The following is a 19,294-nucleotide window of genomic DNA, read 5'->3' as shown; positions in this document are numbered from 1 at the left end:
GTGGTTGACGTTTGTTCCAGGTCGAATTCCGTAAAGGTCGTACAAAATAAGTACGCGAGAAAAAGTTGATGCTTTTCCTGAACTAATAAAGCAAGATCTTCATTTAGCATACCATAAGATTGAGACTTCTTTGTGCATTAATGTGTCAAGCATATGTAGGATTTTGCATAAACCATTAGCCATAAGGATGATTTGTTCACTTCAGAGATGCCATATAATGCGGAAAACGCTCAAAAGAACTCATGCTCCTTGAACTCAGGAACCGGATTATGAGACTCACGCGCTGCCGACAGCGCTGCTGAGGTTTGCAGCTCCCAACGAAAGCAACGTAGCAAAGGAACTGACAAAAGCCGCGCATGTGTGGTATTCCAAATGTCGGTGAGGTGATGTAATGGTGCCGCGAAATGAATGGTTTTCCCTACCTCAAAAAACCGATCAACGCGCCTAAAGAAGTTTTCACATCAAAAAAAAAAAAAAAAAAAGGAAAGTTTCCCGAAAATAATGGCTATTTCATATGCCGAGTTTCTGTCACTATTATATCTGGAAAAAAAACAACAAGGTTAAACTAAAAGTCAATAGCCTGTCCGAAATTAACTTTTTAAACGCCAATGTTTCCAAACGGAAACATCTAGTGAAAAATTTGATTTAAAAAAGTTTTTCTTATGAGGATTTAAAATTATTGCACGACCTTTACATTTAATTTTGTACGACCTCATACATGTTTGCAGTTATAGTTTTTTCCAATCTTTTGATTAAACAGGAAAGCACCCAAAGAAAATATTACCGAAGCTGAGGCAGAATTGCAAGCAAACGCCGAATCACTCATTTTTACTTCGAAGCTATAATATCCAATGACTGTATTTAGCTTTTCGTTTAGAACCCAGTCAATTTGGAATGAGCCACAACTGCGCTGAAGGCAAAAAAAAAAAAAAACTATTAAAGAAGCTAATTCATTCCTAAAACTTGAAGTGGTTCAGGAAACGTTTTACAAAAATACTTATTTGTTACAACGTTATTACTTAACGTTGTCCGGAAATAATCTGTGACGTTTCGGATTTTTCTTACACTTGTATTCCAATGCTTTACATTCTATCTGGGGTTGGGAGGAGAGGGCAAGTAAGAAGACTGTGGAAAAACGAGAGACGATTTAATTTGCAACTTTTAATGGGTTTTTACACTTCTGCAATTTCTTCTTTTTTTTTTTTAATAAAACTATTTTTCGAATCAACACATTTTATTTTCTCTCTTTTTCAGCACAAGAAAATGTGCACACGTAGAAATTATTTTTGAGGTAAGAATTAAAAAAAAAAGGTTAAACTTTTGAAATAGTTTTTTTTTTAATTGTGATCTTTATTAATGCAATATTTTATAAACTACATATCGCCCATTTGGGAGAAGAGTGACACAATACGAAGAAATGAAATTTTACAGGAGAAGCGTTTGAAGTTGAACTCTTCAGGCCATTTGCATTAAGAGAAGTAAGTTTGCTGTGCTTTCCAGTGGTAAATATTAGAATAAAAAATCTGTCATTATTTTCCAAACACTGTAAAAACGATTCAGAAACGTTCCTGGAAAATAATAGGCAGCTTATGTGCCCAATTTCTGCCAGTAACACATCTCGCAAAAAGCAGGAAATTTTTTCCCCTTAAACTCAGTAACCTTCTTAAAATTATCCTGAAACCTTCACGTTTAGAGCCAGTTGTGCCTCTAGAATTCAAAGGAAACTGATATAGGAATAACATAACAGCTCCAGAAACAGTATTGAACCGGAATTGCAAGTCATGATTGCAACTCTTGTAAAGTTCCGTAGTCCAAACACTTATTCGCTACTTAGGGAAGTTAATCAGTCAGGACAAGCCGTAATTTAATTAAAGTCAATACACCTTATAAATACTCTCAGTTAATCTTTAAACTGGGAACTATAAATATTTTTTACAACAGAGAAGAGTCTGCATTCCTGCAACTTGTAGCCACTCAGGAAACTGTTTGACAATGATACTTGATATTTCCAGGAAGTGGATGAAAACCATTAAAATCCCGAAACCTTACACGGAAATACTCAGTAACGTGTCTGAAATTTTTTACAGTGAAGAAGACAACGTCCTTTGAAGGTCTTTCGACGAAAAAAAAAAGAAAAGTAAAAATTTCGAAACTTTTCCAAACGAGCGAAATATAGACGGAAAAACGAGGGCATTTAAATCTTTTCTACTAACTAATTACAGTTTATACCGTAAGTGTGTCTGAGAGAACGAATGATGAGAGGTAGAGGGGAGGAGTGGATATTTCTGGCTAAGTTTGTGGGTAAAATTAATCAAGTACAAATTAACAGTTCATCATAAATTTTAACGGCACAGGCATCCTAAAAGATATCTTAAACGTAAATAACCAAATGTAAACTACTTTCAACGTAAATACGAAATGCTATTATTGTAACGCATGCACATTAATGGCACAATAAGTTAGCAACTAGCGTTACGAATACGAAGTGTGCATATTTTGTTTGTTTGTTTATAGTGGGACTGAATATTTTTCTCTCGTGTAGTCGTCAACTGTGTAGTGTAATCCTCAAAAGCGGGCATCCATTCTTTCATCTGACACCTTTATCGGCGAATAGTCATTGCCACAAAATCTCGACACCAAATTTCCCTTTCAGATCGAAGCACCTTTGCTATCTTCGATGCATAACTGCACTATAAATTTAATGTTTCCTAGAGTACTCAAAGTTAAACGAATACTGTAAGGATCTTTCACATGTCGCATATTATTACGACATGGATGTTGAAGACTTTCTGCACCTTGAATAATCATCAATAGGAGCCAGGTTTGAATCTGTGCCACACTTCTAAACGCTAAGTCAATCTGCCGGTTGTATGCATACTATTGTAACCAAATAGAGTTTCCAAATAGAGTTCAGAGATTTTACACGCAAGCATTTTCCAATTTTTGCCATCCATAAAACGAACATTTTTACAAGTATCATCTGAAACTTTAATCACCTTCCTGTCTATCTGCAAGAAAAACTTAATGTCACATTAGGAACGGTTAAATTTACCATTCAAGAAAACAATAAAAATAGAGTATATTTTTCTGAGATTAAATAGGTATTCGCATTCGAGGTTTCAGTGTTCTTATGTTCAGCCATTGCGAAAATGATGCTTAAAAATTATAAGCCTTTTCGAAAACCATCACTAAATATTGAAACCCAGTAAATGGGGCTTTAGAAGAAATTTAGAAAGTGTTTTAGAGGGTGCAAAATCTGATGGAAGAATGATTGAACTGAATGTCAGAACGCTTATGTAAGCTTAATAAGTACCCTCGAAACCTTTAACTTACTTTAAAAAAAAACACACAGTATTTTTTTTCCCGAAGAAGAAAGCAATGAAATACTTGAAATTTTTTATTTTTGCTTTCAAACCAGTAGGAAGAGCCTGTCTATGTCTTTGTTACCGTGATGTAAATAATATAAACGTGGATGGTACCTCGCAAATTATGCTGGACGAACTTGCTGTGCAATCTTCAATATTCGGCACGATTCAAAAAGAAATGGCATATACTTGGGCAAAACACGAGATGACTCGCATGACAATGCAGTACGTTAAGCTGCTCAAATTTTTAATAGTCTCTTTAAAGTGAGAGGTAAAATTAGCGAAATTATTCAAAAACTTTTATTGAGACTTTGACCCAGTCGACGTTCACCTCCTGCTGATACAAATCAAATGCACAAATGTAATAATCTACGTTAATGAAGCAAAAAGGCAAGGTAAATTGGATAGAGTAATGCACAAATCAAACAGACATTGTTTTTGTCTGAAATTAGAAGTTCATGAGCAAAAATTTTTAACATGACCCCCATAAGAAAAGAAAAATCTCTTTTAGAAGGTGGTGAAGTTTATGGGGATCTACATGTCCATAATTATTTAATCTCAGTAAAATCAACTGCAGTGGAGCCACATCACGCAATCAAGTCCATTATTTTTTGAGCAAAAATCTTTTCACATCCCATACGCATTGGACTGCGTACCAAACGAATATTCGCTAAAGGACATGTGACTTTTCAGTTCTTTACAACTGGTGTACGGAATTCGAGATGAAGACTAATTCATGTAAAAAAGCAGTCTTTTCTAAAAAGCACAACTTTTTTCTTTTTGACATAAAAATTTAATTTTTTGAGGAATTTTAGTCAATCCCGCGGGATTGACTCCTTACAATCCCGAAATCCCGCGGAGCTGTGATTGGCGTGGAAATGGAAACCCTATAACCAAAAGTTGTCTTTTTCTTTACTAATCAAATACTAATAGGGTGAAGATTGTGGACTTTGCTTATTAAGATTTTTTACAACTTAGTTATGTCATCACGATAGACCTACTGATCCGTTTACTTTTCTATAATGTCCTATAAGCAGAAATTTTGTCTAAAATTGACTTGAAAGAATATCTATTACGCTTACATGGTACTATTTTTAAAGCATTAAAGCTATAAAAAGTGCGAAATGATCTTTATTTCTACAGTCAGTTAAATTCTGTAATTTATACTTTATACTTTAGTTGCTAAAAAAAATTCGTCAAAAAAAATTATTCCTGTACTTTCCACCATTTAAAGTTTTTAGTAGAATGAGAGTTATAAAAAAAACTCTGGAAGATGCCTCAATATTTTCTTTGGCATAGGGCCAAGAAAGCTCGCCGAAATTGCTCCGCAATTTGAGGGGGACACCATTATATGAGAGCTAGTTCAGGAGGGTAAGAAGTCTAATATGAGGGAAAGAAGGATGAGGAACTAGGTCAAGTGTACTCCAATATATGTGTGGTAAAGAAACCTTATTCACTTCTGAGAGACATTTTCTTTAACCTTTACTTAATGAAATTGAATTACTGTAGCTCTCCGTGCCATTTTGCGAAACTTAAGTGTTTCGGGAAAAAAAACCTAAGTGTCTTGCAATGAATTTTGTCTTCATTTTTATAATTGGAAGCGTATTTTCTTTGATAATGCAAAAAAGAAAAAGTGATCACGAAAAGTTTCATTTTTAGTTTTATGCACTAGTGGGCTAAAGAGCTCTTTTTTTTTTTTTTTGGTTCAATTTGTCTGTTGAACCAAGTTCTATTTTGTTAGAGTTTAAAATGAAGTACTGAAATAAAAGTTTACGTCAATGAAACAAAGAGGTTTCACTTTTTGGGTTAATAATGTAAGACTATTGTCTCCAACATGACAATCATGCACAAGCCAGCCTGTTTATAAAAATGCTGTATAAAGTAAATTTATAGTTATTACGTAAAAGCTTCAGTTACCCTTCAAGTTTTACTGTGCAATATTTAGCTTTTTCTAACGATATTACGGTTGAAATAAAGTTTTTATTCGCTTCTTAGACTTTGCTTAAACAAGCTCTACGTATTTTCATTGCCTTATGAAGCAAATCCAGTAGGTTATACAAATACCTTAAAAGTGGTTAGTATCTTAAAATCTTTTTTAAAAAAATCATTTTATGTTTTTAAATATTGAAATTAAGAGCTTTCGAGTGACAACGAATTCATGTTTATGTGTGGAAAAATTAAAGTAACTCAATTTCAATACTAATCGGACAAAAATACATTAAAATGTACTCATAATATTGCTTTCAAATACTATTTTCTCTAAACACCAATTTGAAAAATGTATATTCCTTTTTCTAGAAAACTACTTTACGTATTTAATGAATCAATTAACCAACGTCTTGATGCACAAAAATTGCAAAGTGCTGCAGACACGTGTTCCGGTGCATCAAGGAACACCTTTTTCTTCCCTCTGATGACTGTTCATCCAAAAGCTCAAACTTCTTTGCATTGAAAAATGTGTTCCTTGTAACACCGAAACACGTGTCTGCAGTAATTTGCAATTTTTGTGCTACAAAACGTTGGTTAATTGATTCATTTAATTTAAATCACACGGGTATTCATTCGTTACTTTACAAATTACTTTAAAATCAGCACTACATTTTATTTATGTGTTCATAATTATACTGAAGTCTAAGTTTTTGTCTTAGGTTTCACACTTTTTCTTAAACAGCTATTTTTATTGTCAAACACGTCATTTAAAAATCACTATTTTTTAAATATCTAATAAATTCTGAAATAAATATAACTCTCATAAAATTTCACTTCAGTAGACTCTTAAATATATATTGAAAACACTACAAAAGTTGTAAGTTTCTATCGTTAAAACTTTTTGGGGGAAATGTGTACATTTGTTGGAATTTATTAAATTATGAAATAAATGTAATTTTTATAAAATTTCACTTCAGTAGACTCATAAATATTTCTTGAAAATGTTATAAAAGTTGTAAATTTCTACCATTAAAACTTTTTTAAAAAATGTGCACACTATTTAGCAGTTAATTTTGACGGATATACAGGTTTCCGAATCCACTTAACTCATTATAGCTAACCTAAAGTTTACTTTTTACACGCAACAAAGAGACCCTCCTATTGCAATAAAAACACTACAGAAGACTAAGTGATTTATCTGTTATTTTCAACGGTTACTACAGCACTTTCATGGAAATGTATCACAAATATCTGATCGTAAAAAATGTCAAGCTTTTATTATCCAACTGAATGCTAGGCTACTGGATAAGCAGATCAACCCGATAAATTCCATGCTGCATAAACATTTCTTCGGTATCTCCATCATTTTAAATTCAAACGTATTTGCGAATGTCCAAAATATAGCCATTGCAATAAATCTCGAAAAGAGGAAATCCTTACAGTCGGAGTCACTGTTTCCAAAGGTAATCTGGTTTAAATCCGATATTGGAATCTGTAAAGAAATGCGATGTGTGTCTGTAACTGCGAAAATAAAAGTAAAGTTTTTTTTTGTATCTTTTATTTTAATACCTTAATGGAATATTGAAAGGGGTTTTTTTTCTTCTTTTTTAAATGTACAACAGTAAATAACATTTACGTAATGTGAGTTTATGTTTCAAATGGTTTCCGAAATTTTGAATACAGTAGAACCTCAATTTCTCGAAGTTCTTTTTTTTTAATGTACTGAGGTAAATAATATTTATGTAATTTGAATTTATGTTTCAAACGATTTCCGAAACTTTGAATACGGTAGGACCTCAGTTTCTCAAAGTGTTCGAGACCGATTTATCTTTGGTACATGGAAATTTCTAATGCATACTAAAGAAAAAAAAGCTGTGTTTATTAGGATGCCCCCCCCCCCAAACAAAAGTCGATTCTTCAGGTCGCATACCCTTTTATATTTTTCTTTTGGGTCAAAAACAATTGTAAAAAAAGCTTCAGATAATTTGAAGAACCGCAACCCGTGCCGACTTGTGCCCAAAAGTGTGAAACAGCACTATGTTCTTGGCCGAATCGAAAAAAAAAAAATTTTTTTGGAAGTTCAAACTTTCATGTTGATAAAACATTGCCCACAAAAATATAGCAAAAAATATTTAGCCAAATAAAAAAATATTCCAGCAAGAGGCCTAAAAATTTTAATTTTCTTCAAAAAATTGAATTTTTTCGAAATATTTTTTTTAATGTAAGGTAATTTTTAAGATACTATCAAGCTGAAAAATATAAACAGTCAAGTCAATAATTAGCGTTAAATATAAATTTTTGCTCTATTGCAATACTTAATTCTCCCACGTGGTAATAAAAGTATGGATTTTTCAATTTTAAGTTACAATTTTCGTTTTGAATATATTTTTTTTATTATTTCTTTGAAAATGTTGATATGAAATTATGTACCCTAATTTTGAAATTGATATAGTATTTAAATGTATAAATCAAAAATATCATTTTTTCGAAGAAAATCATAAATTTTAGGCCACTTGCTGGGCACCTATTTTTTTTTTTTTTTTTTTTTTTTGATAAAAGTTTTTGTGGCGCATGTGAGTCTATAGGGGCAACGTTTTATCAATATAAAATTTCCAACCTCCAAAATTTGTTTTTTTTTTTTTTTCATTTGACCTAGTACACAGGAAAGTTTACACTTTCGAGCACAAGTCGGCACGGGGTAGCTGTAGCTCAAATTATATGAAACGTTTTTACAATTGTTGTACAAAGAAACGTTCCTAAAAAGAAAAATCTAAGAGGGTGTGCGACTTGAAAAAAGGACTTTCGTTTTTTTTTTTTCTTTGTGACACCCTAATTTTAGTAAAACTAACAATAATAAAATACCCAACAAATGGAACGGAATGGAAATGCCCAAGGATTTTTCACCAGTCACATTGGTGGTGATTTTCTAGAATAGGTAATACGAGGCATATCTGTAAAAAAAAAAAATGGTGATTAGTATGCGGTAATAAAGTCGAAGTGACTGATATCCAGCCGTACACATATCATAAAGATTATTTACAGAGTAAAATTATAAGTATTTTTATTTTTTATCAATCATAAATAATGGAACTTCTGGAAATTTTTGGATTTAGATTTTACTATTTAAGTTCATCTGTGTTGATGTTATCCCTAAAGGAAAGCAATTATACATCCCTCGCCTCTTTAAAGGTAAAACCTGCTTAAGTTAAGCCTTGAATGAACGCAAACAATTTGTAACCATGGCAACGAACATTTGTCCTCTCAACAAATATTAAAACAACAAGTTGGACTCATTCTTGTCATCATGGCTGTCTGATCGGCATCAACTTTGGTCAAGTAAGGATAATAAGCAATTCGTGATTGCTCATGATAATAATAATAAATAATAAATAGATTGATAAATTAAACTCAAGGATGCCGATATCAGCTAAATGAGGAACTGTGATTACAACATGTTGTCTTTCATCATTATTTACTTGAAGTAAGACTATATCATTTCAAAGTAAGGCAATATTGCTCTTAAACATATTTTTTTCTACTTGCAACTGTTTTGTGAAAATCTAGAAAAACGTAACTTACTTTGCTTATTCCAGAAACATTACTAATAAAAATCAGCCCCGTTGACGTTCCGCTATTTAATGGGTGAAAATAACCCCTATGTGTGTTTCGCTATCAAATAAGAAATGCACTCAACATCTGGAAACTCGTATAAGTAAACAAAATCGTAATTTTTTAAAAAAAACTCTTATGTTTAAATTTTCAATGAAGGCATTTTTTACTTCCAGATTGTGACAAAATGTCAAAATATGTTTATTTTTAATCAATTCTTAAGGGCCGGGGATATCCTCGTATGGTAAATCATTTTTACAAGAAAGAAAACTTATGTTAAATGCAGTAGATCTCCTTTCGGTGTGTTTGATTAAAAGTCAAAAAAGTAACAAAAGGTTCTTTTAAGAATTAATTTACTGGAGACATATATTTCGAAAAAATGGAAATATTTCCAAGAAAAAAAACTGAAGTTTGTAACCAATAAAAACTGTGTTAAGCTTCTAAACATAAATCCTGACTTTTTATCCGAATTTGATTTCCCAACCGTGAACTACACTAATTACTACTTTATTTGAAATTTAAAGCTATCGGATCGTTGCATAAACAAGACGAAATATTCGCATTTTTGGCTCATTTATTTCCCTGGATATGAAAGAAGACTTGAAGCATTACTGTACCACTATTTGAAACTTGACTAGCAGAAGAAAGATGTTTTCTTCTTGAAATCTATATTTTCCAATGTAAGTACTAAGCTTAAAAGTAACCATTAAAATATTTTTTTGATTGTATGATGCAATGGGCTGGAAAAAGTAGTTTGTATGAATGCGAATCTCTTTTTTTTTTCCTTTCGGTATGCTTTAAAAAAAAGGCTATCTGTATTTTTTTCTATCTATTGAAAAAGTTTAACGATAAATTTACGGTTAATATGCTTTTTTTAAATCCTTCGTTAAAAATGTTTTTCTGTGAAATGGTTTTGAAAATTTTATTTTACTTTTAAATAAACTAGCATGAACGTCTTTGAACTGTGAAATATTTACGAAAATAAAAGATCAGGGTGCATTGGTTATATGTTACTAAAAAGTTTGTTTAATAAAATGACCAAGCAAACATTTACTTTAAAACTATTCACTAGTAGGATCCCGAAAACTTAATTCGTGTCTTTAAATTATATTTATAGTCTTTAAAAAAAAGTTCCTCGTTCTTCAATCAGAAGAAGACAGGGTAATACTAACTTTACTTCATATAAGTTCAAAAGAAAAACAAACAATGGAATTATAACTGTACGCTGAATTTCACTATTGTATATATAAGGGGAGGTGGGGCACGTTGGTCTGCTTTTATATTAATCATTTTTTATCTCTTCAAAAATTTAATAATCAGTTCGATTTTCTAAAATAATTTTCACTAAACACTTCTCAACACCACAGATTTTTTTCGAACTGTTGAATTGATAGCTGTACCATGTGATTTCATTATAGATTTGTAGGACCCTAGGTGCTATTTGTTGGTCATAAAATAAAATAAAAATATTAATAATGTTAAAATATTTGAGACCGGTCCAACGTACCCCACCTTCCCTACTTACTAGAAATGCAGGGGGAAAAATTATAAGTATATTTTTGCATTACGCAGAGCAGTTTTCGTTTGTGTTTTATTATCTTTAAATATTCACTGTAAAATGTTCGCAAGAAAACATTCATTATTGTTGGGCATCATAGTTAACATATTATCAAAAATACATTGGGTATGTTTTTATTAAAGCAATTAAATTTTATTAAAGTATGTTTTTATTAACAGTAACATAAAGTACGGGAAAAAAATCAGGAAACAATTACGGAATTTTTTTTATCAAAAATGCAAGCATTTTAATTCAGTTGGAAAACTTACATTTGAAAAAAAAAAGCATTTGTTTACAAGGAATCGTAAGAAAACAGTGAATTCTCTGAACAACAAAAGAAACATACTTCTTCGAAGAGACTAATTACCAGCATTATCTACACAGCAACTCCATTTGCAAAAAAAAATTAAGCTCTCAGTTGTTTAGAGTTTTATTCACTGGTGCAGGTTTTAGGAAAAGAATTAGTATGCTTCCGTTTTCCTTTTTTTTTCTTTTTACATGTTTCAACTTTTCTTAAAATTTATGACTAAGCAATTACGTTTCTAATTACGATAATACTGAATGTTACCAATTGTAAAGAAATAGAACTTACGACAGGTTTATCGCCCAAAGCAAAAAGGGTAGGGCAACTTCGTAGTTTTCATACACTCCTGTTTGTGAAAATTGCAACACCACGAAGGACTTACGCGCGTGAGCTGAAATTTGTAGGAAATGTAAAGTAGGGCATGATATGCAAATGATTAGAATTGCAGACCGGTAGCGCATGCGTATGCTGAGCAGCGCCCTCTGAATAACAGATTGAACCGAATATAAATAGACGGCTGTAGTGAGGCGTGTATGATTATCGGTGGTTATATGCTAGAGTAAACGTTAACTGAATTTTTAAAATGACTTTTCTACGAAAGATAGTGAAATTTGAGCAAACTTCGGAGTTTTAACGGGGCAGAATCGTCTGGATTGTCTCATTGTGCAGTAGCCGCTCGTGTGCAGTGTAACAGCAGCACAATCATGCGTGCTTGGAAGCAGTGGACGGACGTGGGTCGGACAGCTCGGAAATCCGGGAGTGGACCCCGAAATGTGACGTCAGCTCGCGATAACAGACACGTGGTGCATATGGCACTGACGGACCGCACAGCTTCTTTTAGACAATTGGCAGAACAGTGGTCAACAGCTACAGGTGTTTCATTGTGTGCTTCATCAATTCAGAGACGTCTGCTGCAGCGTGGGCTGAGCGAAAGGATTCCTTTATACAGAATTATTCTCGCGAATACCATCGCCACCTGAGGCTACAATGGGCCAATGTGCATAGGAGTTGATTGGCAGCAGGTTGTCTTTTCTGACGAATCCCGCTTCAATTTGTGACACCATGATGGCCGAATTCGTGTCACAGGCTATGTCGTTGAACGGCACATTCCGGAGTGCATTATCAAACGCCACAATGGACGAACATCCGGATCATAAGCGGCTCGTACGGGGGGGCAAGGGGGGCAATTGCCCTCTCACTTTCAACGGTAAAGGGACTTGGCCCCTCCACTTTTTCTAAGTACAAAACTAATAAGGGTCGAATGAAAAATGATAGCGATGGTCTATTCATGTGATTAAAGAAAAAACTGACTAAATAATTGCTTGTTTATGCTTTTTTCTGATTATCACTACGTAAAAATTAAAATGGAACTTTGATTTCGTAGGAGGGAATCTTCTGTGGCCATCTGATCCCACTTTTTGAGTTCATTTCTCGAATTTTTGGAAGAAGGTCAATTCATTATAACGACATAAAATTTCAATTGCACAGCTTTTGAAGAAAAAATTAAGCTGTAAGGGTGTGTCACCCACCAAACCTACCCCCCCCCGCACATCCTTTGACCCCCCCCCCCCCCCCCCACATTTTTGGGGCACCAGCCGCCTATGTTCGGAGTTATGGTCTGAGGTCAGGGACGATCACAATTGCTACGAATTATGGACAATTTGAACAGTACCCGATTCATAAACGAAGTTTTACAGTCCTAAGCTATTTCTTTCTTACAAGGATTGCCATGCCAGGGGCTGTATTCCAGCAGGATAATGCCCGTCTACATGTCGCCAGGATTGTCAAATCTTACCTTGATTCGCAGCAGGTACGGCTTCTTCCTTGGCCTGCATATTTCCCAGATATTTCACCGATTGAACATGTGTAGGATTTCGTTGGGCGGCGTCTCGCTCGTGATCCTCATCCTGTTGCTTCGACAGACGAACTTTGGTTGAGCATACAAACAATATGGAATACTCTTCCGCAGGCAGATATTCAAACTTTGTTTCACTCCATGCCGAGTCGTGTAGCAGCTTTTATTGCGGCGTGTGATGGCCACACAAAATACTAATTTCTATCTCTTTTTATTGTTTGTTTGGTTTGAAAATGTAATCATTTATTCGCACCATTATTATTCAACTGTGTGTTAAATTTCATTTCACTATGACGCTTCCTTCATGGTGTTGCAATTTTCACAAACAGGAGTGTATATATAATAGCCAATGATCGAGTAACGCTCATGGCGTCATCAGCAATCAAACTAGCGTCACGGCTTGATAATTTGAAAATATGTTTTGGTGATGTTTAACATGCAGGAAAATGCTTTATTGTGACAAGGTTAAACTGGATATGGTAACTAAACTGTTTTACTAGTAAGACTGTCATTTCAGAGGAATGAAGAAAGGAAAATGTGGTCAGAAATGAACGCTATCTACTTAATTTTAGAGTTCGTTCACTGGAGAAAGGGTTAAAATTTCAACTATCACCAAACAGATAATTGCTTCGTTCAAATGTAGGAGCAATTTTCACCCGTCCGCCATACCATGATGGGAGATTTTCTAGTTATAATAATAATCCCTCAATAATACATTTAAAAAAAATAGAATGAAACTATATACATTAGTAGTACGTGGTTAGACCAATTATTGACTTAAATATAGGCTAAAACAGCGGTTCCCAAACTTTTTAGGCCGCGGAACCCTTAGTACTTTGCTTTTACCTCCAGGAACCCCATTATTATTTATGGCTTAAAGACAAAACGTTAACGTTCTGGGACATATTGATAATTATGAAAGATTATTCGAAAGCTTTCTTTTACATAGAAAGGATAATTAATAAAGTGAAAACTTTCGTATTTTAAGACTAACGGGTTTTAAGGTATGCTGAACGCTGAATATGTTTTGACCATTTTTGGAAATTATCTGTCCATCCGATTGTGTTTTCATGTATTTGACTGATTAATTGAGGGCATTCTAATTCAAAACGTAATGGATGGACTTGAACAAAACTTAGTATACATATGCACCCCCATGTGAACTGATAATTATTAGTTTTGGCGCCAATCTCTTCAGAAAATGGCACATCTGAATGATTTCCGCTATTAGTCGGACTGCTTTATTTGAAACAGTAACGCAAGAATTATCATAAAAATTGGTGCTCATGTGCACCATAATAGGAGAGAAGCTGATACGGTTTTACCTTCATTCATTTCCAAGGGGTGTCAGAACATCAATATTGTTTTTTCCTCAAAAAAAAAAAAAAATTAATTTGAATTCCGAAATTTTGAATTCAAATTATGTTTTTCGCAATCACGAACTGAGACAGGACCCTACTCATTGGAGTTATTGTTCCTAGAAACGGCTCCTGTCCCCCCCCCCCCCAAGTCTGCCTCTCTTCTTGGGCGGTTACATGTGCATAGTTGTGTGTGTGTACGTAGACCTGTGTGTATGCACGTAGGCGTGTGTGAGTGTGTGTGTGAGTGAAGTCGTGTGTGTATATGTGTGTGAGCGTGCGTGTGTGTAGGGTATGGATGCCTCCGACCAGGAGAAGTGGATAGCTCAAAACCGGAGCAGCCGCGCCGCGTCGCCAGCAGAGGACAGTGGGTGGTGGTGCTGCAGAAGCTTCTAGTGCAAGTTGAAAAAGGCACGGACACCAAAAACAGTCGAATGAGAACAATAAGCAATCGTGATTGCTCAAAAAAAAAAAAACGAATTTAAACAACAACTGAAGTAAAAGGGAACTTCAACACTTCAACTGAAACATTTGTGGATTAGTTTTGAGTTGATTTTGGCATCGACTGATTGCTTAAGGAAGGGAGATGCATCGAATGCTTTTGTCGTCTTATAAGAAGAGGTAACTTTCTCCTTGAATGAAAATAGAGACTTAGTTCAGTTTACCAAAAATATAGGCAACAGATAGGCTGATTATATCAAGCTACATCATGCAAAACATTAAGAAATGCTAAACGTATATTGTTGTCTTTTGCTCCAGCTGAAAAACTTTCAGTTCATCTGTAAATTCATACACTCTTTTAAAAGTGTTTGTTTTAGATAACCAGCGTATTTCGTACGGAGAAGTATGGATTTGTGATGATTACTCCTTTATAAATCTTGCTCAATAGTGTTATTGGAGACAATGAGACTTGAAAAAATTAACTACTTTCGTAGCTTCATCAAGAACTTTCTTTAAATCAAATGATGCGTTTTTATACAACCATATTGATGATACAATGACACTTACTACTTCAATTTAGAGCAACCCTTTTTTATCCCTTAAAGTTGCTCTTTTTCTGAAATTACTGTGGAAAATAATTAATTTATGTGACTTGTGGCGGTACCCTTCTCATCCTTCGGCGGAACCTAAGGATTTCGCAGAACACACTTTAGGAATCGCTGGGCTAAAATACGCGAGCACTTAGCTGATAATTTTTGATTACAACCAGGATCCAACTATGACTTGTAAGAACACTGGGCACGAATTTAATTTGGTCAAAATCCTTAAGTCACATACTACATACACTGTAAAAACAATGCTTAAATGTTCCTGGACAATAACGTGCAGCTAATGCCCCCCCCCCCCCAATTACTGGCAGTAACATATCTTGCAAAAAACAGGAATGTTATATATATACTAGCTGACCCAGCCACGCGTTGCTGCGGCGAAGTAGTTGGATTAAAATATTTTTTTACTCAATATTTTGACAAAATCTAATTAATATTTTTAGTAAAGGTTAAAAGAGTCTAGTTAATTTTTAAACAAATGAGATTGATAATGTACGTGCTGGGCTGAATTAAGTAATTATTGAATTTAGTAAGTACTAACTAAAGTTTTAATGGTTAAAGCACTATACTTACGATTAGTCAATTTTGCAAGTATGACTTCGGCCAAAAATAAAAGCAAAATAACTTGAAAGTAATAGTAAATATCGAAACTGATTGTAATATATCAGAAAATAGAAATTAAACATAAACCAACATACCCTTTTAGAATGTGCACTAAATTTTATTCATCTCAATTTATTTATAGTTTGTAATCAATAACTTTTTTAGAAAATACGTATGAAATTTGATAAAAATCGGTTCAGTAGTTTCGGAGTTTACCCCGAACAAACATCGTGACACGAGATTTTTTATATATATAGATGTATAGAGAGAGAGAGAATTGTTATAAGGATAACATTTATTGCAATCTAAAATGTCGACAAATTTTGCGTTATGGCAATAAAACTTAATTGAAATAAATTACAGTTGGCTCTCTGTTTAACGACGCTCTATTCAACGACTTCCTCTATTTAATGAAGGCCTTTCACGGTCTCAGATGTCTGCTTTAGTTTTAAAAACATTCTATTTAAGGACGATTTCTACTTAGGAACGATTTTTTGTGGTCCCTTGAAAATAGTTAAACAGAGAGCCAACTGTATACATTGTATAACTTTTAAATGTAACAATGAGGCGTATACGTATATAGCGGTATGTCCATAGAAGCGTTGGGATTGGTGAAAGAGAGATTAAAATGTTGAGAATATTTAAACGAATTTAGTCCATTTTTATAACTGTAGGAACAAATTTTGGTGCTCTGAGCCCGTGCCTCATGTGCCCAAGCCTTAATCTGAACCTGATTACAATGTAAAAAGGAAAAGAAAGATTTTATGATAACTTTAAAAAAACAAGATATTTAAGACAGGTTACTTCAAAATATTTTTTCTATAACCTTGTTTGCTTAATAAGGCATGAAAACTCATTTTTTAAAAAGTTCAATTCATACTTTATAAATTTTGAAATATCTCAAAGAACAAAAAAGAGCAAAATAACCAGTTTGACAAAATTTTCAAAGCAAAAAGTATCGAGGAATATGCGAAAAAAAAAATCTATCAAACCGGCAATTAAAGTTCGAGAACTTTCCAGAAGAAAAAAAAAATCTTCCTAAAGCACACTTTCTTACTCAAAAATGTAAGAAAAGTTTTTCTCTTTTCGCGCCATTGCGTCGTTATATCGATAAATGTTTGTTATTTTTGCAAAGGAAGCTTACGTGCAAAAGTGTGGATTTTGATAGAAAAAAAAAGGTTTTGCTATGTTTCTTTTAAATAACGCAGAAACAAAACGTTACATAATGAATCACGAATGCACAAAAATTTAGCAATATGCGCTATTTCCCCAAAAGTATTTGGACTATTTCAAAAATTCAAATTTTTAAAGATTCTTCAGGAAATTAAAGACCAAGTGTTTTGTTTCTTTTTGTCACATAAAAGGTATGCTCTAGCTGTCATTTTTGAATAAAAGTTTTATCACCCATGCGATTAGAAGATCAGCAACAACTTGAGGGAAATAAAAATGATTTCTGATCATCCATTCATTGTAAATAACTGAGAATAGACTGTAAATGTCGGAAATTATTTAATATGAACAGTAAATGTGCACTTAAGCATAATTTTGTGCATAAATAGATGTCACTGCTACCAATTTATCTAAGAAAATAAAGTTTGGAAACCTTGACTTTAGTAAAAACAAATTTCTCATTCACTGAGGTGCATTAATTTGACGTTTTGAAGTTACTCTACAACGGACGCTGCAATGGGATATTGGTTGACAAAACAATATTGGCAATTGAGGCACCGGGAAGACAAAATCAAAATTTTCGGAGAGAACCAATGCAAAAGAAAGAATAATCTCACATCTGTTTTGGTGCCAAAGATGGTGGTAGGAACCTTGGTACGGGGGGGGGGGGGGTGAAGCTACACGATTTACAATAAGGTTTCAATGAAAGCCTACATGGTAGTGTGGTTCAAGAAAATCGATTTCTTTTATTTCGTAATTGTACTACCTCTCAAATATTGTAGTTTGATATCCTCGATAGGGGAAAGTTTTTAAAAAAATACTAAGGTGACATCTTCAGTTCGCGCATGAGGCTGAAAGTTTGAAAAAATATGTTAAAATAGAAATTTTCAGAAAATGATAAAATTAGTGTTTTTGTATTTTTTTCATAACGCAAGAACCATAAATTGTCAGTATATAGCGTTGTCTAAACCTAAAAAATATTTTACAGCTTTTACATAAGATCTTTAGCTCGCGCATACGCCTTAAATCCTCAAATTGGGCTTCAAATTGCAGAAGATTTTAGCCCAATTCAAGATGTATGCACAAACGAAAGATCTTATGTAAAAGTTACAAAATATTTTGTTAGGTTCAAACTACGCTATATACTGACAATTTATGGTTGTTAATGAATGTTAAAAAAAAAAAAAACTAATTTAATTATTTTTTGAAAAATTCAATTTTTAGCATATTTTTTCAAATTTTCAGTCTCTTGTGCGAATGGAAGATGTCAACCAAAATTCCCCCCCCCCCCCCAATTGAAGATTTTGAGAGGTAACGCGATTCCAAAATAAAAAATACACTGTAAAAACAATTCGGAAACGTTCCTAGAAAATAATAGGCTACTGTTGTGCCCAATTTCAACCAGTAACATATCTTACAAAAACCAGGAACGTTTTCCGATAAAAAGTGAGTAACCTTCCTGAAACATTTGGAAATCTCCCCTGTTAAAGCCAGTCGTGAACCTTCTAAAAAATTGAATAGGTTTCATGTATTTGATTAGACCCTTCCTGGTTTACTAAGAAAGCATCAGTAGCATTACCGCAACCATAGCCAAAGCTACGCGAATAATTGCAAGTAAGAGCCAAACATATTCCTTGCCCGCAATTCCTGCCTCGCAAAGCTGCAGCTATCCAGTGACTTACTTGCCCCCATTGGAAGCTTAGTCAATCCAGACAAGCCGTAATAAAACTTAGGCCGATACACTTACTAAACACGCTCAGTCAATCTTTAAACTGGTAGCAAAAAACATTTTTCGCACCAGTGAAAAGTCTGCATTCGTGCATCTTTTAGCAATTCAGGAACGTTTTTTTTGCGAAGATACTTGATTTTGCTGGGGAATATATGAAAACCTCTGAAATCCCGAAATGTTCCATGGAAATAACCAGTAACGTTTCGGAATTTTTTTACAGTGTAAGAACCACCCTACTTGACCACTTAAATCCCTTTGCTTTCACTACCTCAATTGCAGGGAAAAGAAAAAATTTCGCTGTGTCATTTGTTTAAATTATATCTCGTTCAAAATGCGACAAACGTGTTATAAATTCGAGTGTGTTGTTTAAAGTGTCTAAAGCAAACTTCAAATGTAAAAGGCAAAATTGGCGAGCGCAGTTTGTAGACACTATAACATTTTATTTAAATCATAACTCATTCAAAATGCGTGAAAATTGGTACTATAAATTTAAATGTGACATTCCATATTCTCGAATAATTTTCTATATGGATATCCCTTAATATTTAATCAGAATGTTCAAATGCTGGGCCTTATTTTAGATATACTATTACTTTCGGATTAAGAATTCTCTAGACAATCATTTTTTCTCCTTGAAGGTAATCCGTAAAGGAAATATTTAATCTATTTTCTCATTCGTATTGATTTCTAAGCATTAATATTCATCAATCAAGCGCACCGAAATAACTTCTACTTCGGAAATAGGTATGGCTTTCTCTGTTCAAT

Source organism: Uloborus diversus, chromosome 8, assembly GCF_026930045.1.
Source record: "Uloborus diversus isolate 005 chromosome 8, Udiv.v.3.1, whole genome shotgun sequence".
In the NCBI taxonomy this organism is placed as follows: domain Eukaryota; kingdom Metazoa; phylum Arthropoda; class Arachnida; order Araneae; family Uloboridae; genus Uloborus; species Uloborus diversus.
The sequence above is the reverse complement of the archived record's forward strand: the minus strand, read 5'-3'. Positions refer to the sequence as shown.